General features: G+C 36.1%; 1 long non-coding RNA gene across 1 annotated transcript; it reads right to left on the bottom strand.

Annotated features, from left to right (window-relative positions):
- Positions 1-399: 399 nt before the first annotated feature.
- LOC135071448 (uncharacterized) lies at positions 400-3,086 on the bottom strand. Its single transcript, XR_010257248.1, has 4 exons — positions 2,792-3,086; positions 2,538-2,578; positions 956-1,089; positions 400-560 (listed from the first exon to the last, which is right to left on the bottom strand). It is a non-coding gene; the product is annotated as an uncharacterized LOC135071448 (long non-coding RNA).
- Between the last annotated feature and the right edge of the window lie 20,328 nt (positions 3,087-23,414).

Below are 23,414 nucleotides of genomic sequence, written 5' to 3'. Positions count from 1 at the left end.
AAGTTGCAGTTCTGGGCCATAGGGTTTCTTCATGTAATTTTCTAGCAAGATCATACGAGTTTATAGATTAGACGTTGAAGGTCTGTTCACTATACAACACACACTAACATTAGGTACTTACACACTTACACAACTTACACTTTTGTGAATAAAGATTATTTCAAAATGTTTCATTTATATTATTGTGACAAAGTCCTCTATTCATTAGAATGTAAAAACGACAAAGTATAGAGATGCCTAAGTAAGTATGAGTAGAAACGGCATAATTAGTTACATTTCGGTGAAAAACTTCTTCCAATTGTAAGAAGCAGGTATGCGCAAAGATTTACCTATATTAAAGTGACGGAATCCTATTCTGCTTAAATAAAACATTAGTTACGTTTCATGAAAACAATTAGGTAGCTTTTGAAAAAATATATTAAGTAGTTATTTCAAATCACAAGAATAATTGTTGCTATAAATTAATTACATATACACACTTTTGTTGTAAAATAAACCTTATTACAGTCAGATAAGATGCCACCGCCACTAGACTTGCTGGCCATCGTTCCGTTCACGCACTGAAAAATAAATTACGTTGTCTATTTATTCAAAATATGACAGTATATACCTTCATTATAAATATAAACTTTGTACATTTTATCATCATTACTTAGTAGGTAGTTATTATTTAGGCCCAAAGTTAGGTAGGTACTGAACTTGTTTTTAAAATTAAGTAGCTAAAAAGTTATTATGAAAATAGTTATTTATTCACACTAAAATATAAAAAAAAATAGAAAAAATGTACAATAATACGGTGCATCGATGTGGTTAAGCTAAGTCTGAGTTGCACCATCTTATTTTAACCGTGACTAAACCATAACCGGTGTTTATTGTATGGAGTTTGACAACTTTTTATGTTTGTTAAAGTTAAAGTAAGATGATGCAACAAAGCCTTACTTTTTTACCTATTTACCTCTGTATATGCCACTTTTATAACGGACATAAAATTCCCAGATAATCAATCCTAATCCTATAGATATAAATATTGTCGCGCCCAAAATCACTACAGCTATGAATATAGGATCAACTTTGTCCCAAAAGTCCAATCTGAAATATAAAGTGTCATTAAAACATTATTAATTTTGTACATGGTTAATAGTAACACATACTTTTTTTTTACCCACAACGAGGAAGCTCTTGGCCTACCTGATGGTAAGTGATTAACCATTTTATAAAGTGTTCATATTATAACGGTTTTATAAGGTTTACAGTCTTATTTTAAAAGGACGCCAACGATTTCAATTTAACCATATACAGGGTGGAATTTTGTAATGCCACCTGGAGGAAAAGTAGTCTTAATACTGTAGATAGAAAATTTCACTCAAAGAAAACATTCCTTTATTTTTGAATAGAAATAGAACTGCATTCAAAGATTTCCAAAAATTTGCATGCCACACCCGGGAATCGAACCAACTAAAATTTGTTAAAAATTACACCCTGTATTTTTATTGCATCGATCGTTAGGGTAAAGTTTGTGGATGAAATCTCTCTAACAAACTTGATAAATTAAATGAAAGGATAACCATGAAATCTTAAATTATTTTAATTATTTACAAAAAATAAACCATTATTCTTTCTTTCTGAAAAAAAAAATTGTATGGTATGGTAGAGAATTTTCAAAAAAAATTCAAAAATATTAGAATGCAGTTCTCTTTGTTTTCAAAAATAAAGGAATGTTTTCTTTGAGTAAAATTTTCTATCCACAGTATTAAGAGTACTTTCCCTCAAGGTGGCATTACAAAATTCCACCCTGTATAATATGACACATGCGGATGAAGCCATGGAATAAAAAAACCTAAATGACAAACTTAGGCTGAGTTGCATTGCACCACTAAACATTGACCGTAACTGTAACGATAACCGGTGATTTTTGCATGGAGTTTGACAGATTTTTCACGTTTGTTACAGTCAAAGTAACATGGTGCAACCCAGCCTTAGTAACACGCGGGTGAAGCTCATAATAAAATAAAAACGCAAGTAAATAAAATTATTAATCATGCAGATATTATCGGCTTTGGTTTTTATGTAATCACTAAATCAATCATCATGATCTGTTTACAATCATGTTTTTCCCTTTAATTGAACGTTTTTTTTATGAGAATACTTTTTAAATGGAAATGGAATTAGACAAGAAAAGAAAAGGAAAGAAATATAGATAAAAGGTACGCTACAATTTAGACGGTGAAAGCAATATAATAACAATTATTCTCAATGACATCATGTTTACAAAAACGACAATTTAGTTCATGGACATATTATCGTGAGTACTGAGTACCTAACTAGGTATGACACATTTTAAGGCTGAGTTGCACCATCTTATTTTAACCGTAACTTTGACGATAACAGCTGCTTTTTGTATGGAGTTTGACAGATTATTGACGTTTGTTAAAGTTAGGTAAACTAAGATGGTGCAACCCAGCCTAATACCTAATACTTTCTCCTACTTACTACGTCCACTTGAATCACCACTTGATAAAAATAAAATAATTACTCACTCAATATTACTCATAATCGCAGATTGCACTCCTGATAGATTCTGAAAAGAAAATTTTAACTTTGAAACATGTAAGACGATGATTCTTACTTAAGTAGTAAGGTACTAACATCAATTAATCTAAAAATGTTAGCAAAATAAACTTTATCAACAAAAGTATTTACAGCCAGGAACGAACGTAAAAATACACTTCTAGATGAATTTATGTCACAATTCCCATAATGTTAATTTCAATAATTAATTAAGTACACTTACCTGGTCAAAACAGGCGATAAAATGCTATTTCAGTACATTTAAAAATCTTCAATGAAACTTCATGTAGTTTGTACTACTAATTAAGGCTATTTTAAACTACTATTTGGTCACTATGACCAAATGATCGTACACATAGCTAAATCAAGCACAACACCAAAAATAAGGCACATGTTTGTTAACGAAGCATGGTATAATGAATAATGTCCACAGAATTTATTCCATCCAACAATAGTGACTTTTTTACCGTTATCAACAGCTGTAGGTATGGCCATTGTTGGTCTAATTAATGCATTGTTTTAATTAAATTTTGGTTACAGTTTCCTGTTACGCAAAAGGATATCGTCTCCCACTTCCTATGTAACGATTTCTATTTCCATTCAAGATCGCAATAGTTATCGAATAGAAATAATGGTATGTAACAACTGTTAGGCTGGGTTGCACCATCTTACATTAACTATAACAAATGTCAAACCATACTTACATAATATCAATGCCATCTAGGTAAAAGTTCTTTTTTTTGTTCATTTGAATTTTCACGTCAAATAAAGATTTTCTATTTCAAAAGTCTGTCAAACTTCATAAAAAAACATCGGATAAGGATAACCGATATTTTTTTATGAAAGTTACGGTTAAAGTAAAATGTTACATTGAAAACATAGTTAGCAACCTAAAATCTTTCAATAATTAAAATTCTAAATCACGTAGGAGAGAGCAACGCGTAAACCGATAGCGCCGCGCTCTCTCTGAAATTAAAAATGCCCAAATTAAAAAAAAAAAAAAAAAAAAAACCCAGTCATTATAGTGCTGTCTGTGCGGTAGACAAAAGCGGTCTTTTATTGATATAATTTTATGACCTTCAAGGGATTGCTTTAAGTGGAGGAATTTAGAGTATATTTTGGAATGAAAGCACATTCCACGATTGCGGTAAAATACCTGCCTTGTCTAGCATAAAAAAAAAAATATTTTAACAAAAATATGTTCTTCTTCTTTTTTGATGATGTTGGCAATACGAGGGGCGGCTGAAAAGTTTTGAGCCTAGGGTATTAAAAATGCCGATAGAAAAGTATAAAAAATATATTTTTCTATTTAATCTCCCTCTACTACAACGGACTTCTTACATTTGTGTAAAAGAGCTTTTAACCCACTGAAAAAAAATTCGCAATCTTTGCCTTTGAAATGAGCCTTTAACGCCGCCTTCATTTCTTTGTCACTCAAAAATCTTCGTTCCTGGAGGTATTTTTTCCAATTTGAGAATAAGACAAAATAGCTAGGGATTTGGACTAAACTGTGTGGTGGGTGATTAATTTCTTGAAATCCAATTTTACCCGGGGCAAGCCATGCAACATGCGCGGTGTGCGTGGGCGAATTGTCTTGCAAAAACAGATTTCCTTTCGCCAGTTTGCCTCTTAATATTTCAACAACCACTTGACGCACTCTTATCAACAGTACAGCATAATAATCCCCGTTTATTGTAGTTTTTTTAAGTAGGTAGACAATGAATAAAAATCCTCCAAACTCCCAAAAATAGTGGCTATGAGCTTGGGTGTCGATCGCTCCACTTTGAATTTCCGCGGCGGCGTTTTCCCTTTTGAATCCATTGCATTGACTCTTATTTTAACTCTAGATCGTACTGCCGGATTTATTATTTATCAATAGTGACAATGTGATAAAAAAAATTGTTAGGATTATGGCCAAAGATGTCCTAATACTCCTGCAAACTTGTGACTCGACGCTGGTTGTCGAGCGGCGTGAGCATTTTTGGCACCCATCGCGCGCACCCCTATTTCATGTGCAAATGAGTATGAAAAATATCGCCGATACGTTCCTAGCTAATGCCTATGGCTTCAGCTATCTGTCACAGCTTAATTCGCTGATCTATAAAGCAAGCTTCTTTAAATTTTCATTATTTTATTCGTTAATGGCGAAATCTGGCCGCCTTGACTTGCGGTCATATTTTAGCGACTCCCTGCCATGCTTGAACTATCGGATCCAATCTTTCATGATGGCAAATGAAGGCCCAGACTCCCCATAAACTGTAGACATCTCTTCAAATGTTACCGTCAGCGTGTTGTTCCTCTTTTTGAGGAATTTTATGACAATTGTGTACTTCAATTTCGTACATTGCGCGGATGACTGAGACATGATGATGTTTACGGATTAATTACTAAAAGCGTGATGACGCTAATGAAATGAAACTTTGTACATATACTAAGGAGGCTATTGGCAAATTAATTAAATTTAGCTCGAGTCAATAATAAAAGAAGATACTTAGGCTCAAAACTTTTCAGCCGCCCCTCGTACACGTCGACGTCGACTTGATTTTTGCCATTTTCAAGTTTATAAGTGATACGAGTTACAAAATGAGATCAAGTAATGATATAATGAAGGATGATAGATGATACCCCTTCCCACCCTTTGAGTCTCAGTAAAGTTGTGGTGATTTACTGAGACCTCCTATGGACAACTTGAGAGAACCCGAAGAATCGCGATGCACTGTTTTGCTTCACTCGCCCACACTCATGCACGTTCAACACTCAATGGTTAATAACCCACCATTATTACACATTAATAGTCGCCTAAACACGAATTTGAGGAAATAAAACAAAACCGCTAACATGACGCTTCAGATTCCCGCCAAGAAGTCCCAAAAATATGTTATGTCGATTACAAAGCTAAATAAGAGAGAGTTGAAGACAAGAGCAAGAATTGATTTATTATTCAGGACGCTTTAGTGAAATATTCACTACAAAGTAGAGGGACGAAACTAGACTTAAGAACTTTAGAAAATTATTTAGTATATGAGTAACTAAATATAAGTATAACGTCTAGCGAACAAAGTTCTCTATAAAGTACAAACTGGCAACAAAACAAACGAAGTCTCCATCGAGAAACCGAGATGGCGAAAAAGTTGCCAACTTAAAAATATCTCGCTAACAGCGTGCAACGAGCCAATTTAACTTTTGCTACTATTCAATTTTTATCTGTTCGTTAGGACTTGTATGTAACTATTCTGTTCTGTATTTTGTAATGACGCGGTAGAGCATTATTTATCCTTCGTTTGTTCCAGCCAAATGCCACTGCTGGACAAAGGCCCTCCTCCCTGCACCTCCCAGATCTTCGGTCCACCTAGTGGGAGGCCTGCCCACACTACGTCTTCCGGCCCGTGGTTGCCATTCGAGAACTTTTCTGCTCCAGCGGCCATCAGCTCCGCGAGCTGCGAGCATTATTTATGTTTGATTAGTAATAATTTTCTGATTCGATCTCGTAAAGAAACACCCAGCGGGCTATGCTGGGTGTTTCTCCATAGCACGCTGTGCAACTTTGAGCTTCTGTATAAGGCCTATAGTGAGAGGCCACGTTTCCGGAAAACGCAGCGTGGGACGTCCACCCACAAGGTGATACTCTGATAAAGGTAGCAGGAAGGCGCTGGATGCAGGCCGCTACCAACCGTGCGATGTGGAAGTCATTGTGAGAGGCCTATGTTCAGCAGTGGACGTCCTGTGGCTGAAATGATGATGATGATGAATAATTAATTTTTAAAGTTTAATGTCATGTCAACTAAAGTTCACAATTTCGCATACACGAACTATATTAGCAATACGCACCTGCTCTAACCGGATATTGAACCGAAACCATTGTATCGCTTCTCAGCTTAAATATTTGATTGTGTACGGGCATTATCGTGTTTGGGAATTTCGATTGTCCTAAACAAATACACGGCCTATATCAAACGTAATGGGTTTCAGCTGTAACATGCCAGCGAGCACTGAACGCTGTGTAAATAAATATTAATGAAATAACAGAACGAGTAGGCCTAACAGTGGTGACATGCTTTATTAAAACTAACTCATTTTTACTGTAAAAACTAGGAATATACGAAACGGGATCTCGTTTTTATTACTCTCGATTCCATAATAAGAGTTGTTGAGTAAAACGTTAGACGTTAAATATTTTGCATTATAATATTCAATTTCTAAAAGAAAAGTCTATTATTATCTATGTTGTAGACGACGTGATGCATAATACAGTGATATCATGTAGAAGTAACCTACTTAAGCTTAATTTTATTATTAAGGAATATTTAAGTACCTAGATAAGATTAAGACGCTTGAATGAAGTTTGAATAAAATTTAGTACCTATCACTGGTTTATAATCCCGTTTGATTAATGTTGTTTTGATATGAAATTTCACTTATTAAGCAAATAGATAAACTTATTATTAGATCCTAAATGTTATCCAGCAATAATAATTGCTTATTTTCAATCTATTTCAAAGCGTCATTAAAAAAAGTGCAAGTCAATTCATCATAAAAAATTAAAGCCTTTTATTTTTTTGATATATCCGGTTTTTTTATAAAAAGTCCGGATTATTTCGTCGTACAAAAGTTCCAGATACTGATTAGTATTCCAAGTAGATGTTCCCGGTTCCAAGAGGTCATCATTATTCAAGTTGTCAAGTGCGAGTGTTTCATGAGACTGGATAAAGAAATAAAAAAATATCGTTTGAACCGGTAACAATTCGTGTAAAATATCTTGTGTCGCAAGTCGTACACATAAAATCGGTTATTGCGTTTTCAAAAATAATGCCACCGCCGAAATTGTCCAAATTGGGCAATGGGACGCGAAACGATTGTCATAAAATTATATGCGTCGGTTGTAATGTTTCCGAATATTATTCATAAAGTTTTTAGGTATTTTTTAACATAATGATGCACGCTATATGCCACTTCCGTGTTTATATGCTGTTACACATTTGACTTCGATGTCCTCAACAGCCTATTCAGGTAGGATAATAAAGAACGATAGAGGTTCTAATGAAGAGAGAAAACATCAAAAACATTCCAAATTAGGGAAAAAAGTCTGTTATTGGAATATGATTACGGATTCTCATGATCATTTCAAGTCCCTTCCTTCATCTCAGAATACCTTTGTATCTTGTACACAGTAATGCAGGTATTTTAAAGAAATATTACAGCTCATAAATATTTATCTAAACTCCTTCACCGAGCCGTGAGCTGAGGAGTTCTGATGTTGCCTTTTGTGAAGTAAATGGGTACATTACTGAACATAATGTTGGTCTAAATGAAGGCTCTGATTCGCCGATGAATAAGAAAGATAACCCAAATTAATGAATTTCTCCTGCCTTTTAGGAGATAACTTTGAAAACAGTTCATTTGTTTGATTATTTGAATTTAGAATCGAATTTGAATTGAAATATTGAACAATCACTAAAAGAACAAAAATGCTTTTCAACCTTTTTTTTAACTCCGTTAATGGCTGAACGCAATCCGCGAGAGCCATAAAGAAAAAAAACTTTTTAAGAGTTTTTTCTTTCTTCTGTTCTAATTTTTGTTTCTTGCCAGTATCTTTTGTTGCATTAGAAGTTGGAAAAAAAGTGCAGGTGGAAATGAGGTTTGAACAGTTAAATGTATTGGAATCGGGACGCAATCGACAGCCGATGCGCTCCAGGGAAATGCTGCATTCAAAATTGGTCTTGGACATTGTTTCAACGGAATAGAGGACGTGTTGCAAGTATTCCAAAAAAGAACTGTATAGGTTTGCTTACGTAAAAGTAAGCAAGTGTAGTCGAATAAAATATGGTGTCCATGCAGTGGTCACCCTTATGATAGGTACAAGTCTTCAATTCAAGAGTTATTTCTATTAGTCGCTCCAAAATTACCATTATCGCAAGTCGTGATTAGCGAAGATCAGATTATTACATCTAAACATAAGTAGGTACTATATTATTGTATTTGTTACGTAATATTTAGCAAGAACTACCTTCTAAATAATAGATTGCTCATAAAAATGTCCCTTTTACCCGCGCGTTTGCGTTAAGGGTTAAAATGGACACTTGAGCCCATATTCACTAACATTTCTATGATGGTCTCACAGTGCGCGTGGACACACAGGGTCACACACGAACCAATCACAGAGCACTATTCAACGCTGTGCGTTCGATTTGCTGCTTCACTTAAGCTAGCATCGTTTGTGAATACGGGTTTGTTCGTTCGTTCGTTTCAGCCGAAAGACGTCCACTGCTGGACAAAGGCCTCCCCCAAGGATTTCCACAAAGACCGGTCCTGCGCCGCTCGCATCCAGGCACCTCCCGCGATCTTCATCAGATCGTCGGTCCACCTAGTGGAAGGCCTACCCACGTGAATACGGGTGTTGGTCTTTTATAACATCAATGCATTCTTTGGATTTGCGGACTCCGTAATTTTTATTCATGACTCAACAACTGAATGTATCGCCAGATATTATGTTATTCAATGCCCGGGACGTAAAACGGCACGTACCAAATTCGTACACGTAGTTGACTCTGGAATAGCAAGGCGGGTGTACACTGCCTACTTTATACGTTATTTATATTTGCCATTCATTTTTTAGTGTTGTGTTATGTACAAGTGCTGTATGGCATTACGTGGGAGCCAAAATTTGCGTCTGTTAAGAAAAAGTGGGCTTTAAGTTTTACTAAGTTATGAAAGTAAGGTTAATTAAACGTTTAAATCAATGAACGCCATGTCAATGTTAATTATGTAATATAGAAGGTCTAAGACTCACTTCTTTTCGTAGCAGCAAATAAAAGAATGGATTGAAAAAGGGCTGAAATTTAAAATCCCACAATTTTTATGCTTAAAAAGTTCTTCAGAAACATTAACATTTTTTTATGGCCATTAAAGATCACGAGATTGATTCTTAATACTTTCAGTGATCGAAATTTACTTAAACAAATACTGTTTGTATCATATTCGATATTTAATTTGTATCTAGCATAATATCCTACATAAAATATACAATATACGGGTCATTGTCAAATTTTGCGCAGGTAAACGTGTCCCTCAACATTTTTTATTTTTTTGTTAGTAATAATGTCAAAATCCTTTACGAATTATGTATTAAATACAAAATACATCGCATTAGCGAACATCCATTATTGGAATAACGACTCAAGTTTCAATATTTTTAATTTTTTTTAAAGTAACAGAGTGGTCATTAGTGGTAACAGAAAGGTTTTCCTTACAAATTGTACCTGTCCCATGTAGCATTCCGTTACAATAAACATGAAATAATTGCATTTTCTACTATAGTAACCTTCTTAAAATAAATTATCATCGTAAACAGAGTATTATAAATATTCAATAAAATATGTTTTAAAATCAGTCAGTATAAAATGTACTTTTTAAATAATTTTCTAAACTTTGTCCCACGGACTATCTGGAACCACCTGGAACACTATGTTACTAACTAATTCACGACTCAAAATGGAAATGGCGGTATTTTGGATATTGTTTAATCTTGGGTGGGATGTTTGCATTCGTCGTGGAAGTTCGTTAGATCGGGAGGAGGGATAAGTCGCTCGGCAGTCGACCGCAAGGTGTTGAACGTGCTGCGTGTTTTTATTGCGCATCCACTTTGTTACCTACCTATTCACGTAAGTAAATGAATGTTTTTTCATTAGTTTACGTTCAGTATATTGTCTAAGGGGTAAATGTGTTAAATGTGAACGAAATATTTTGCTACACGCTTTATTTTTTGACTGGTGTATAATGGAATGTAAAATTTACCACTCTGTTGCTGCAACTCTGTTACTAGCGTGTGGTAACAGAGTTGTTTAGAAAGTAACAGAGTTGCTTATGCCATTATATTATTCTTTAATTTTGCTAAAATATTATGTTTAAATTACTTTTTTTTAATCAGTTGCAATTTAAAAAGTTCAAGCAATGGGTAACTTTGTTTTATACAAATAAATCGAAATAATAAATATTAATAACCCCAAAAACTCATTGTTACAGGATATTTACGTTATTAAAATGCCTCTAACGCCTGCTGAGAAGCAGCGACGATACCCGAGAACGCCGTAGAAATAATCAAGAAAAAGACGTTAAAATAATGTTTTTAAGGCAATCGACGATAATGCAACAAAATTCAAATTAATTAAGTGATTTATCCTATGAGGCTTTTGATAATTTACTTGCCGTTGTTCCAGAACCTAAAAAAGTCTGCAAAGGTAAAAGAGTATACTACCAATTTCATAATCCCTTAGTTAAACTTGAGAAATAAGTTATTTCAAATTTTCAGCTACTCTTCCAAGAAAATCTAATGTTTATTACTATAAAGATAAGGAATCTATAAGAAAGTAAGCTCTTGATTGATAAATTACAATCATAAGTTAATGTTTTGATGAAGTGATTTGGATCTCAAGCTCAATAAGTGCAAATTATTACATATTATTCAAAAAAAATAACAACTATGTTACTGTGTTACAACTCTGTTACTTTTCTGTCCCAAAGATTAAAGAACATAGTAAGATTCTAAAGAAAAGCTAGTCAATATAATATAGCAAATATTGCGATGCGTTAATTTATTAGATATTTTTACAGTATTATGTTCATAGTTAGCTGCTGATAAATAGATATTTGGAGGACTTAAGTAGAATTTAAGGTATTTTAATATTCAAGAAGTAACAGAGTTGTTTAAGAGTTTAGATTGATGATTGTTAAACTTAAAAAAAGACTGTTATGATTCTAAATATATGTAAAAGATATAATACTGTTTAATATTAGTCCCAAAATATTTGCGACTGACTTGTTTAATTTCATAATAAAAGGTAAAACGTAATGGTAACAAAGTTGTATTTTTTTTCACCCTGATCCATTAAATCTGGAATAAATCTTAAATTATTGGTTAAGCATCGCGGCAAACTGTAAAAGATAATAATTCAGTTGTTTTAAAGGACACGGACATAGAAAAAAGTAATATCTAAGCATATATTTATTTTGAAAAAAATATGATTTTAACCCATTAACGCCCATAGTAAAACCACGATATATTTTCATAATATTTTTTATTATTGCTACTGAATGGATTACAAGTAATCTATAAACACAAAAAAATATTGAAAAAAAATTAAAAACCTTGAAAAAAAACCCTGTACACAGGTGTGTACAATGGGCGGATCAGGTGAGAAATTTCCCGAAGCAAGGTCGCTCTACGCAAAGCGTTTTCAGGCATTTAGAGCAACACCAACGCCCCTACTATGGCAAATAACACACCTAAGAGGGTTTACAATACGGTTATGCCCTCCATTGCTTGACTGTAAATATGATGTTGACGATGATGGCCGCGTCTTCGTTTTATTATTGGGTAAATACGATCTGGCAATAGATCGCCTAAAAGCCAATTGATCCAAGTACGTTGTGTTTTTGGTTTACACGGTAAGTACATATAAGCGCCATGCATTTGAGACCGCCATATCCACTAGTTTGGGTGATTTCATGAGCAGTAGAAAAAATGGGTGATATTTTTCTCCAAGTAGGATTTTCAGCAACTTCGTTACGAGCACGTTTTTGAGCCGGACCAAGGCTTGAAAGAGTTTCTTCATCGCTATTGACCCACTCCGACTCTTCATCTGAAGGTTGGTCGCGTAATAGCTCGATAGTACCTGGTGTATCTCAAAGTACCGAGGAAGTCAAATCATCTTATGCACCTTCTTCTTCATCACTAACAACAGCAGGATCAGGTGGTACGATGATAAATTTTAGCTCCGTATCGTCATCTTCAGCTGCCATAATGGATTCGATGGCTTCCTCTAGTTTTGAAACTAGTTTTGAGATGATAAACGTTATCTATGTGACATCTTCAATCATCAACCTGGTCTTGAAAAAAATGTTTTTCTTAGTATACATTCACCCACTGTACACAAGCGTGTACACCAACATTCTTGAACAATTTTTGGTATGTTATATGTATACAGGGTGACTTTTGTATCAGTATCCAAATTTTAATATAATAATCTATGAAGCGAAAGACAAAACACGTATTTTTTATTTTTGTATCGTCCAGTACAAAAATTTCAAAATAAAGCACCCAGAAACAGTCTGAAAAAACACTTACACCGTGGTCACGGCTCGCTCACTCGCTTACGCACGCACACACGTACGCGCCTGCCCGCGCCGCATTTCATTCATTGCGATACGATTCATAAGTTGTCGATTTTCCCTTCATACTTTCACGGGATTAGGAGACCGTCAAAATGCAAAAGATTTCAAAGTGGTAATTAGTTTTAATTAAACAGACTTACTAATTTATGGTAGAAAAATTAAATACCTACGACAATAATTACGCTATCAAAAACAAAATAAAATCACCGAGAGTATCGGTAACACTACTTTTCTTGTGTACCTATTCGGGGGTATTTAAAAAGTTCATCATTATTTTCATGTGCAATAATTGAGATTGCTTACCAAACCTACCTAACCTAACTACAAACTAACAAATTATGAGAAGGTATTTTGATAATTGCCCAAAGTGCATGCATACCATTTTTCTCCAGACAGACTTGCACGCTTTTGTACATTGTCTTTGAGTTTATTTAAAACTACAGTGTTATTTCGCACTTCGCGTCTCGTGTAGGTACTTACCTACTTGCTCGCGGATCTCGCTTCAGTTTGCCGCTAAAATCGTTCACCGGTTTGGCACTGTTGGGTTTAGTCCTTGGTTACGAAGTTGAGATATTCCTCTGGGCCCGGTTCAAACTCTCTCCACTTAAAATGTAGCACCGAATCATTTCATAACACTCGCGCTGCGAATACATCGTTACGTTGACGGCGCGACGGAACGATCGGCGCGCGCAGCGATACGCGCGTCTCGTAATGGGTTGCGCGGGCGACTGATTGATGCGCCGCGCGGCCAGGCCGGCCGGTCGAGCGTTGCCACACGTTGCCAGCTCTCCGCTCGACTCGCTCTCCCGCAAAATGTTTACGCGCTAAGCGCGGTAACCACACTACGTTATTAATTGGTTAGGAAAAAAATAGTTGATGTTAAAATTTGACCTACCTATTTTTTATTAAAAATGTCATCTATAAACGATACCTAATGTCAGGAAAAAATTTGGATACTGATACAAAAGTCACCCTGTATATTTATTATTTTTTTAGCTTATAATAATAATTTACAATGTAAACTTACCTTGAAACGTAGAATTGAATCAAAATAAAGCTAAAATATATTATATCAGTATTATTTTACAACCGGCGCCAGTCACTTTGAGAAAAGGTCGGAAAAAAATGTTAATTAGACATTTATTTTTACACCACCCCCCAACTTTTTTATATTTCTTACCTTGTATCTACATCTAGATTAGGTTTTATCAAGTAATTTGACTTAACATTAGAAATTGCGTTCAGAAATAAACTTTAAAGAAGTGTACACACGTGTGTACAGAGGGCGTTAATGGGTTAAGTTACATTTACCTGCGCAAAATTTGACAATGACCCATACATAGCTCACATACTCGTAGTAACACATTATCTGCATAGTGCGAACTAACTTCTAACACCAATTAACCTATTAACTATCGCCTAACTGTCGTTTAGTTCAATTTAACTAATTCAATTTCGACTGTATTAGCCGAATTATTTCTAAGATAATATTATAATCGTTCACCAAGTTTGGATCTTGAAAATTAATATAACGCTGAGATCTGTCAAGACTCGCACCATTATAACAAAATTAATTATAAACTTTGCACAACTTTTAATAAATTAATTTATCGATTAGACCTTCTTTTTCCCAATACGGGATTTGAAATAAACTCAAACTCACTTTACATTATAAAAAGTCATAAAATTGATTTATTTATGCAAGTAGGCTTTTAAAAAGCACTTGTATAAGTCCCAGTATTAACCCTACCACTGCTTCGGGACAATACATGGGCTAGTGCTGAAAAGAAGTAACTGTTATGTAAATGATTCACATGAACTTCACCTGATGTTGAAAATTTTTTATGAAGCTTTCTACGAGTAAATGCCCTATACGCATAGCTTTTTAACCTCCAGTCAATTGAGACGATTAGAAAATATGGTTTTATTTTAACTTCATCAAAAGCTTAACGTAAAACGCAATGAAAATGCGTACAGCGCTATCAGCTCGCAACTGGAGCGTTGTTATCTAATTAATTACCCTCCAACGTGGAGGGCGCTCTCAAGTGTGCCCTCGCCTTAACATGTGTAAGTCACTTACGTAAGGGATAATGTAATTTACCCTTATCTCGCTCACGAACTTGTTTTGGAAGTCTTATCATTAAATACGATCTCCTTTAGAACGTACACTTAAAATGGTCTTTTTTAGCCGTACCGAATGTTCACGGGTCGTTCGTCTTCTGTTTTCTTATTTTATATGCTAATAAATGTATTTGATGTGTCTGTTTGTATGTCAAAATAATGGATGCTTACGAATGAAAACATGCATCTTTACAAAGTATAAAACAAAGTCTCTCCATCTGTCTCTACGCTTATAGGTTAAGCTACGCAACGGATTTTAATGCAATATTTATAGATAGAGTGATTTAAGAGGAAGGTTTGGATGCATGCTATGTATTATAGCACCAACCAAGTCATGCGAAGCAGGGCTGGGTCGCTAGTAACATAGAAACAAAATAGAAATTGTTAGTGATCACTTTTAAATAAAGAAACTCGTTATTTCTTTAAATTATTAGCACTAGAAATACAGGGTGGCGCAATAGAACGTGCATATTGCATCATTTTTTTTTGCGGGGTAGAAGGGGCGTGGGCGAGGGGAGACCGATATCGTTGGGTAGCGCGGTTCATGAAGTTTTAGTCACTATGAGTCACTTCGACGGGAAGCGTCGCGCATTTTGCGTGCGCGCATTTTACGAAAACTCTCGTTCGTACGTAGTTGTCAGGCGACTATTTTGTTCTGAGTATGGTGTACGGCAAATTAGGGTGGCTCCGAGTGCTAATTTAATTAAAATCTGGATAAAGCGGTTTGAAGAGACTGGATCGACGTTTAAACCACACGCAAAAGGTCGTCCACGCACATCTAGGACCGAAGACAATATTGAGAGTGTTAAGCAGTCGGTACGAGAAGATCCACAAATGTCTACTCGCAAGAGATCGTCTGTCATAAACATATCGCGACGAAGTTTGCAACGAATTTTAAGCTTGGATCTTAAATTGCATCCATACAAGCTGCAATTAACTCAAGAATTGAAAGACTCTGACTTCATAGCACGGCTCACATTTGCTAATGAAATGCTCAATCGGTTTTCAAATTTTGAAAACATCCTTTTCTCTGATGAGGCACATTTTCATATGAATGGGTTCGTAAACCGCCAAAATTGTCGTTATTGGAATAGTGAGAATCCCAGACTCAAACATCAAAAACCGTTACATAGCCCTAAAGTGACAGTTTGGGCCGCAATCTCTGCCAAAGGAATAATTGGTCCTTATCTTAAGAACGTTTTCGGTAATTTCCGTTTGCGGTTAGAGGAGTGCCAACGTAGAGAGGGTCATCATTTAGATGATGTTATTTTTAAAAAATTAACTTCAGTTATCACTTAATAATTGCTTAGTTTTATTTTAACTATACCTTTTGTATTTATTTTTTAATAATTATTTTAAAAATGCACGTTCTATTGCGCCACCCTGTACATAGTTGATTTATAATATAGGTCAAGACAAGATATACCTACCTTAAATTTTTTATCATAACAATTAACAATCAAGCTAGACAGTGGCACGGCACTAAATATAAATATATACAATTTATTTAAAACTACCACACGGTTTTGTTATGGTGCCTTGCTTTTCTCTCTAGAGTTTTCTTGCCTTGTCTCCTAAATAGTTTTATATCTGGCACTTAGCCAGAAGGATATCTTAGACTTGTCATGCTCACTAAAATGTCTCTGGGATAGTGGCGTGTGAGGCGGGTCGTTGCATTCCCTATAATATGGTCGAGTGAAGCGATGGCTGGTTCACACGTCATGTCTGTGAACAGGCGCTGCCTTCGGGGACTGGTCAAGGAAAGATATACCTGACATAAAATATATATGTATCAAAACGCAACAATTAACCTAGAAATTAGCACGGCACTAAATAAACATATTCAAAACTGCCACGCGGTCTCGTGCTAGATGGGCGTCTTAAAGACCACCTTCTATTAACGGGAGCGCGTGGTAAGTAACTTGCTTCTGAATGTATTGTAACTTCCTACTTTTTTATATTTTTAAACCGGCAGACAGTGGTGACTGAGTTTGTTGCGGCGCTTCTTCTCAGCACTTGCCAAATGTTTGTCTCGAAGCGCTGGTAGGGCAAAAAAAGAATGAGACATGTATAGGCTCCTTAAGAGCATTTGACGATTTGCAAGAACTAATTTAATTAGTCTAAACAAATAAAGAAAATTTTGATTTTGATTTTTGATTTTGATTTTGATAATCTCATCAAACTTTTGCTTTGAAGTACTTATGCAGTAGTAGTATTTAGCAGCTCCACACATACGAGTATGCAGCCTTTATCTGACATGTCAAAGGAAAAGCCAACGTCAACCAATTAGTGGATAGGCAAACCTAAAGCCTAGTCAACTTGCAAACTTCAATATGATTACTGTACCTATATGCTTATGATTAATATTACCAACTAGCTTTCCGCCCTCGGCTTCGCCCGCGTGTAATTTTGTCTGTCACAGAAAAACAATATCGCGCGCGTATTTGCTCACCGTTTAGACCTACCCTGGACTACGACAAACATTTTAAAACCAAAATCAGCTCAATCGGTCCAGCCGTTCTCGAGTTTTAATCAGACTAACGAACATCAATTCATTTTTATTTATATAGATAGATAGATTAGCTTTGGGTAATAAATAAATAAATATAAATAAATAAATAAATCTTTGGACAATTTCACACAGCGCCAGCTAGCCCCAAAGTAAGCAACTTAATGCTGCTTGTGTTATGGGTGCTAGCTTAACGGATATGCTACTTATATACTTTTTTTTTAAATACATACATATTATACATGGTAACACCCAGACCCGTCACAGAAATTAAAATTCATCATTTCAATTTCTGCCCGGCCGGGAATCGAACCCGGGACCTCTCGGCATAGTAGTCCGCTCTGAACCACTACACCAAACGGCCGACAAACTAACAAACATTTGAGTTGGGCTAGATGTCAATATTTTAGCTTATTCTTGCCTATAGCAGCAGTATATAGCACATGGCGAGAAGGAAATGATCACTGGTAATAGTAGTAGTAGTAGCCAGCTTGAGAGGTTTGTGGTAATATCTGTGGTTTCTTTGAATGAAAGATCATCAAATACATTGAGTTATAATGTACTACGTAGTAATATTACTTCAATGATCAAAATATATGAGTTTCTATTCATTCAACAACAAAATATAAAATGTACCTATTTAACTGTATGTTTTTGGCGACAAAAAGTGCATTGCTGTTCAAGGAAAATGATTATTGTTTTATAGATTGCTGTCTCAAAGATTTGGGGAGGGCTTTGGCCTGATACATATGGGTTTGTGTTACAGATTCTCAGATTACAAATGGTTTATCCGGATCATTAACCGTGACCCGTTTCGGATATAACGGGAACATCCAACAGTCAGTGTTTGCAGTCCTTTTAGCGGCTGAGGCCTCAGAACAAGCCAATTAGCGCCTCTATTTGCAAAGCTGCTGGAGCCAGAATCCATTCGAGTTTACTCGACGACATTTCCCGGTTTTTTTTATTTTCGATTTCATTTTTTAGACAACCTGTATAGACGGCTCGGATTACAAAAGAATATTTCAAAATAATGTATTTGTTCTTTAATGCCATATTTTTTAAGAATATTAGTAATTTGTATTGCACAAAATGACTAATAGACCCGTTAGCCCTTCCTACTAAGCTAAATAAACCTACTTGTGTCACGAGTGGGCTCACCACAATTTATAGTCGAGCGGTGCGCGGCGGGATTTGAACCCGCGTTCCTCGGATCACGAGTTGGTCAGTCGTTCGGCTATCGTGGCTTCTAAAATATAGTTGGTACATAAGGCGAACTTATTTTTTTTTTATCCACAACGAGGAAGCTCTTGGCCTGTATCTCACCTGATGGTAAGTGACGATCAGGCCGAAGGTGGAAGCGAGCTTCACCCGGAATCCTCAACCACGGAGGAACTGGCTATCTTACCTCTAACTGCCGGAACACAACAATGCTGTTAACATTGTTGTTATGGCGACAGACTTATGTAAGATGGTGGTAGCTAGCCAGGCGGACTTAGAACAAGCCCTACCATCAACCAAACCGAACAGAAAAATCTGCTCCCACTGGGAATCGAACCCGGGACCTCTGCGTCTGAAGCAGGTGGTCTTACCACTAGACCACAGAGGCGGTTAATGACATTGGGCATTCTCTGCCAGTTAACCTTTGGGTTAAACAGAAAATAATACCTTTACAACCATATGAGATTCTACAGTTTGGCTTGATGTATCATCTCATAACACCCTGTATATTCCACGAGTTCCCGGGCACTGGTGCGTTACATGCGCGAGTTGACGTCGTTACCATAATGACTACGTTTTGCAGCATAAGCGTCGACTTTAGCATTAATTAGTGAGGAGAAATCCTCAGGACAACATCGTCTAATTAGGTTACATACGCCGTAATTACTTTTGTAATTTAGTTCAAAATAGCCGTATTGTCAACGAAGTTTATCTAATTTAGTCTACACATTCTTATTTTTATGTCAAACTAGCGACCCGCCCCGGCTTTGCACAGTATACTTTAAAACCTTCCTCTTGAATCTCTCTATCTATTAAAAAAACCGCATCACAATCCGTTGCGTACTTTTTAAGATCTAAGCATATACAAGGGACAGACAGACAGCGGAGCGACTATGTAGTGATACAAAAAAAGTATAAAGCCTACAGAAAGAGCTCCCTTTTCCCTTTTACATAACTTACAAAAGATTACACCTACCCAATGAATTACGAATTACTCACTCGTATATAAAAATATTTCACCGCCTCTAAAACCCATACATCACAAATTATATCGGGAAGGAAACCGAATATCCAAGTTCGTAGGTGGGAAATAATCTCATAAATAATCGAAACACGGCAAAGGAAATGCTCTGGAGAATCCGTAGCTATTCATGAATCCATCGTGTAAACTGCGGAAAACTGTGGCTCAACACGTAATTGCGGAAAATATGTGTTAACTCGCAACGTGTCTTGATACAAAGCTATGTGCTTCTTTATGTTTGTAGTAGTGTGTCACTTAGGCCCGTATGCTGAAACAAAGACGAAGTTTATGTATGAAATCTACACTTAGTGCCTTTTTACTGTGATGCGGATTTCCTATTACGCGGTCTACACGCATGCGGATATGGAATAATGAAATGTCGAAATAAGCATCACAGGAAAAAGGCATTTAGAAATAGACAGATGAAGAAGTTTAACGCCTGTTCACAAACGATGCTTCCTTCATTGGTTGGGTTTTTGTGGCGGTCAAGCTGTAGATCCTGGCTACACAGGAGTTGCAGTGGTGGGAACGAGAGGTGGGAATAGTCCCGTAAACGATGCTTGCTTAAGAGAAGCAGCAAATCGAGCGCACAGCGTTGAATAGAGCTCTGTAATTGGTGGCACTGTGAGACCTCATAGTAATGTTTGTGAATACGGGCATTAGTTTATGATTCGTCAAAATATAGATTGTCAAAGATAAGTTGAGTGTGAGATGAGTTATGGACGTTATTTTTGCGGGTTTACCTACCTTTAATTAATAGTACAGTACCTAATATGAGTACATACATTCCCTTTAAAATAAATGCTCGTAATGTTAAGGGATAAAATCGCGACGCGATGCGACGTAATTGAACAGTATAAAAGTCGGCAGTCGAGTCAAAAATACCTTTCTTGTAAATCATGTTTTGTACTTACACATCGTTAAATATTTCATTTTTGTCCAACAAGACTGAGAGGAAAGAAAAGATAAAATTAATATTATCGTCATTTTTATGGCTGGAAAAACATCAATTTAGGATGATAGGACCAGTGACTATCATTTAATTTTGACCTGACATTTCGCGAATGATTTTAGAACGAATTTCAATATTAGAAGAGAACAAACTCTAACTTGATACCAAAATGAATGATTAAAAAATAATTTGGTGAGGAATATACAAACTACAATAAATACATTTATATTCAAAACAGTTATTAATGCAGTGTTCACTATGACTATAATATGGCATTAAGCGCTAAATTGGTGTACAGCCGCTATCTTACAAGACTATTAAGTGCTCCAGTATAATTTTATGTGCACTAAGCCGTTGTCGTTTCGCTAAGGGGCAGTTAAAATTCAGAACAAGCCACAGTTTTGGGAAAAAAGTGTAATTGCAACGTCGGAATTTTTGTGAGGCTTAAAACAATGTTTGTATTCTTGAGAGAAAACAAATAATGCCAATGAAACTCAATCCGTTTTATTACGTATTACGATACTTTGTAGGTACCCGATGTTTGAAAGCATTGTAATTTTAAATAATTTGTAAATATCATCATCAACATCATCATAATTTCAGCCATAGGACGTCCAGTCCACTGCTCAACATAGGCCTCCCCCAATAAGGTCGTCGGCCCACCTACCACCACCACCACTACCTATTATAGTCTTCGGGAAAGAAGGCAGCAGGCAGCCAATTCCAGTCCCTAGCTGTTCGCATTATAAAAGAGTCATCGAAACGCTTAGTGCGAGCTGGTTGAATGTCAACAATATAGGGATGTTACGCCAATCTGCGTCTGGTTTCCCGATGATGGAAGGGGGCTGGTGGAATTAGATCGTGTAATTTGCACCATTAACTTATCTTTTAATGGTTTGTGATGAAAAAAAAAGGTTTGGTGTTAATTGAATAAAAACTCGAGGCAAAAACGCGCAGAAATATATGACGCTCGACCCGCACAGGTGCGAATACAAAAATGACACCAAAAAGCCTGTTACATTTTATAATTAGTCCCAACGTCGACTCTGGCTTACATTCAGAATTAGTACAGAACGATGTCGCCATACAATTGCGACATACAACAAATAGTATCCAAAACATAGCCCTTGGATCAGGAAACTTTTGGGTTTGTTAATGATGCTTTGAATATTTTTTTATATGAAGTTTTATGGCTCTGTGTAACTATAAGCCCTTTTGAGCCAAAGCCTTGGATTTGAATATGTCAACAGAAGTCACAGATAATATTCGTAGAACTACGACGACATGCTACGAAGTTGTGCATGCTACAAAGTTCGTAGCTTGCTACGAATACTGCATACGTCATAATTGCTGGGTGATAAATTAATTTCTGAAACAATTTATTGTACTCGTATATCCCACAATCAAACTTTCTTGTTATTTTAAATCCCATTAATTTGCGTAGAATTTATGTTGAAAATGACGTAGCACAGAACAAACCAATAAGTACATCCAAGGAAGGTTCGCAAAAAAATAATTATCAAATAATGATCATAGCCACTGCAACTCTGTGGCAAAATGTCCATGACCTACGGCCGTAAAGCAAAATAAACGGTACACGAGTCATTTAAATTTATAACCAGACTTTTTATGTCCCTTTTCTCGTTAACCCTTTGTTGGTCGCTGTGGACTCAATAATGTAGCGAGGGCCTTAAGACACACATAAATAAGAACAGTATATTCAAGTAACACGTGCGATCAAATCGATGCAGTCCGCCACCAACCGGCCTTTGTGGAAATTATTGGGGGAGGCCTATGTTCAGCAGTTGACGTCCTGTGGCTGAAATGATAATGATGATGATGATGATAAGAGGTGTTCATTCACAATTGTCGTAACAGGCGAAAGTCTGAAATATAGTGAACGATGGAAAGTGGAACGTATACATCACTATTCACTATGCTTAGTGACAGGGCGTGTGATAAAAAGCAGTTTAAATGATAGGCAAAAATAAAATTAAAGAGTACGCTTACGCTTGTGTAAATGGTATTTACTGATCGAAATACAAAACTCGATTCAATTTCAAGCATACATTGAGGCTATTAAATTAGTTGAATTTCAATATTAGTCATAGTCATAGTCATAAATGGTACTATGGAATCTAGAGGAGCAATACAGAATTAGAATCTAGCTTTAACGTTGTTTTGTATTACAGATCTTAGAATACCATCTTCTACTGTGTGTTTGTTTCAATAAAATATTTGTATTTGTACTGTGTTCATTAGGCCCAGTTTCCACCAAGGCGGAGCGGAGCGAAGCAGAGCGGAGAAGTGTCGGGCCGTTAAAATTTTCTACAGAATTTGACAGCGGTGGCGGTGCGGAGCGTTTCTGTGCGGGCCAGCGACGAGAAGTGGAAATAATGAAATTTTATTGGTTATTCAAAACACTGCTCCGCTCCGCTCCGCCTTGGTGGAAATTGGGCCTTAAGGCCTGTCCTGTTGCAGATGGTCATCTGGTCAAGTCGTGTCGTGGTGATTCATCATAAAAAAGTTGACTAAGATAACACATACAAAATATTTATCTATGGACCTATGGACACAGCTCTTGTTGGCGGTTCTCGTTGCACTGTGTTTGAATTACAACCCAAAACGGCATACTAGTGTTAGCAAAATGAGATTATTTTCAAAGGAGAATTTAATATAACCTTGTTAATCATTTCATATTTTATGATAATATTAGTTAATATGTTTTCAATATGCTCTCTTTATTATTATAATATTAATATGTACGGTCAACAGCACGTCAACGTAAACACTGTGGTATCTTACGTAGTTGCGATAGGGGCGACTTTGCAACGAAAATGTATAGCTTGATGTGCTGT

Source organism: Ostrinia nubilalis, chromosome 4 (genome assembly GCF_963855985.1).
Source record: "Ostrinia nubilalis chromosome 4, ilOstNubi1.1, whole genome shotgun sequence".
Classification (NCBI taxonomy): Eukaryota; Metazoa; Arthropoda; class Insecta; order Lepidoptera; family Crambidae; genus Ostrinia; species Ostrinia nubilalis.
This window is presented reverse-complemented; position numbering and strand designations above follow the sequence as displayed.